Below are 3,551 nucleotides of genomic sequence, written 5' to 3'. Positions count from 1 at the left end.
CCCCCCCCCCCCCTCTCTCTCTCTCTCTCTCTCTCTCTCTCTCTCTCTCTCGCGCGTGCTCTCTCTCCCTCTCCCTCTCACTCTCGCGCTCTCTCTCGCTCGCTCGCTCGTGCACACACACACACACACACAATGCGCAAAACTCCGCATTTGAACAGTCAATAGCAAATACTTAAACTAATAACAAAACAGTAACTGATTCAGAAGCGCAGATTGTCATAGCAAAGTCAGAATTACCTGCTCTCCTAGGTTCACGAAACGGTCGTTCATAAAATGCATTGCTGTTCTGTTGTGAGTAATCTTAAAGATTCCTAAATGCATCTACTTTCGGAAGGCCAAATAAAGTGCTTTTGCTTTCACACTGAAACACACAGCGTCTCCCTGACATGGCTGCTTCAACACTAACTGCGGTTACTGAAACCACGCCTTCTTTCTTTGCGTGCACATTTGGGCGGCATTATGCTAATATTTCCACATAGTGAGGTAGATATGTGGGGGCGTGTTAGAACGAGCCATTTTAGGGGGGCGTGGCAGAGTCTTAACTTTGATAAAAGAATATATCTTTGATTTTGAGACTTTAGTCTTTGCAACTTCAGGGATCTTATCTATGCACAATCAGCTTGTAACACTCCAAAGAGAAAGGAAAACTTGAAATCGCATCATATGACCCCTTTAAATGGACTGGCACCAAGTTACCTTTACGATTTAATAGTTTTTGCACAAAGGCACCTCATGAAACTGAGGCAGCGTAACGTTTTAATGTGTTTTTGTGATAACTAAAGGAATATTTAATTACTATAATAACTGATTTCTCGCTAGAAATAACATCAAAAGTGCAAAAAGTTAGTAAGAAATATACATTTACACAAACTGACCACCAAATGCAACTTTCAGACGCAATCTTTATTTTTTTTAGCTCAACCGTCACGGAATGGAATGCACAGGATTGTGGGATATCAAAGGCAGTGAAGGATACATCTATGCTGCCTTCAAAATTCGATCAGAAGAAGGTACCTCCGGAGACAGGAAGCAAAGCAGAATTTGGATTACCTCCGAAGGCAGCATTTTACAGTTTTCGGATGCAGCGTCGGGTGATGATCCGCTTCAAGTCGAACAAGCTAATGATTCAATGGACCATTCATAAAGAACCATTTACTTCACTCCTGAATGAATCAGCCATTTGAACAAATCAAATGAATGAATAAATGACTCGATGACTTAATCGTTAAGACATTTACCACCACCTTCTGGCAGCTTTACTTTATTATTTAGAGTATCATTTCAATAAAAAAATAATTTCATATTTCCATAGTTATAATAATAAAATTTATAAAATGATTAAAGGTATAGTTCACCCACCCGAAAATGACAATTGTGTCATCATTTACTCACCCTCAAGGTCCAAAAGAGTATATGTAATAAATTTGATCAAACAAAATATTTCTTGCTAAAACTACTTTTTGTAATGTCTGTTTAACGCTTTACAAAATAATGACTTAAAATGATCTTTTGGGAGTAATTTCTCAGTCAGATTTGATGTGCTATATACTATAATTTCATTTTAAATTGAGAATACATTTTAGCTAATGCGTATTATTACATTTTTGGAATGAAGTACATTTGTACACAGATTTTACACACAAATATGTATGCAAACATGTTTAGAGAATGAGACTCACATCAACTCTGAACTAAATCACTTTCATGTCTAAGCATGAAACAACATCTTGCACTGCACACACAAATGAAATCCTGGATACTTTGTTTATCTGCTAGAGAATTCTTGAAGAAACATCCTATAAGACATGAAATAATGATAGAAAAGCACAACCCCACTGATTTTCCATTTTCTCTCTGTTTTTTATCAGAACAGCCATTGCTTGCTGTGTGAATGATCCCTTTATCTCATTTTCATTAGTGTGTATGTGTGCATGCACCGCTCTTGGCCGGGATGGCGCGTCGGTTAGACAGTCACTTCCTGGTGTCTGTGATGTTCAGGCAGATTACAGAGATGCTTTGAAGCTTTGGCTCCTCATGTCTCTGGTGACAGAACGAACAGACCCCTGCCTTCTGCTGCCGTACACAGAACCGAGCGGCACACTGACTAAAGGCCCCACGCTGAACCTAAGCTTCTCATCTGCTTTATATGTTCCTTTAGCTCCTGTGAACAATAAAGCCACACCTATTCAATCTCAATCCAGGGGCTTTAGAGAGAGGGAAATTACATGCATAATGTGGGATGTCCAACAGAGCTAAAGAGGAAATAATGGCTGGTCAGTAATCGGCCTTAACTGCAGCCATCCGCACTTTGGTGTAGACATTTATCAGAATCTTCCACCTTGTAGCATGGTGTAGGGCTCACCAAGAAACTTGAAAGAAAGACAGAGTGACAAAGAGACTCAGTAGGGCGACTCAGACCTGGACTATAAGATGATATTTGATAATCAAGGGTTTGATCATCTGCCCCCTCTGAATAAAGCGGTGCTTTGAGCTATAAGAACTGGAAAGTCTGAAAGGTGATGATAACAGCTGTGACAAATAGATCTGTCCCCAATAGTAAAAACTCATGAAGCAAGCCTTCTTGTGTCTTATTTCACGCAAAGGTATTTACTCCACTACTGGGGTAAGATGACCTGGAGCAAGAAGTCCCCCCAGGGTAAAGCTATCCCAACTGCCATCTGTTTTTGTTGCATATATAAAATGCATCTGATATCACGAAGTGTCCCTAATGTAAAAATACTAAATCCAACATGCAATTTAAATCTATTTTGACACATTAGTTGATCAACTGAATAATGGTAGAATAACCAAATAACAGAAATCCAATCATAGAGATTCATATGAATTAGTGCTTTCAAACGATTAATTGGATCCAAAATAAAAGTTTTTGTTTACATAATATATGTGTGTACTTTGTATATTTATTATATATGTATAAATATACACACACACAGTATATATTTAGAAAATATTTTCATGTATATATTTATATTCATACAATTTATATTATATACAAATGTATTTAATATAGAAACATATTTTTTCTGAAATGTATACATGCATGTGGGCATATTTATATATACATAATAAATATACACAGTACACACACATATATTATGTACACAAAAACTTTTATTTTGGATGTGATTAATCGCGATTAATCTTTTGACAGCACTAATATGAATATATTATCACTATATGCAATTCTACAGAATCAATCACTGAAGTAAGCAATAAAATCTTTACTGTAACAATGTGCAGCATAAAATTTGTGTGCAGGCCTATATTTGAACTGAAGTGATGTCAATGATAACTCCATAAATTGTAATGAATTATTTAAATAATAAAAACACTAGCAACAACATGCCACTAGAAACCTTCTGCCCCAGTTGTGAGGAGCATTTTACATCAGACATCTCAAATGAACTCTTCACGTCAAAATAAGAGCAATAATTTAACTTGACAAATCTAAATATTTAATAATCCCCTATTAACAAACAGACATACAAACCTAATTCACAGATCACTATTATACAATCCAATGACCCCCC

This window comes from Sinocyclocheilus grahami, unplaced genomic scaffold, assembly GCF_001515645.1.
Source record: "Sinocyclocheilus grahami isolate Dianchi unplaced genomic scaffold, SAMN03320097.WGS_v1.1 scaffold425.1, whole genome shotgun sequence".
Taxonomy (NCBI): Eukaryota; Metazoa; Chordata; class Actinopteri; order Cypriniformes; family Cyprinidae; genus Sinocyclocheilus; species Sinocyclocheilus grahami.
This window is presented reverse-complemented; position numbering follows the sequence as displayed.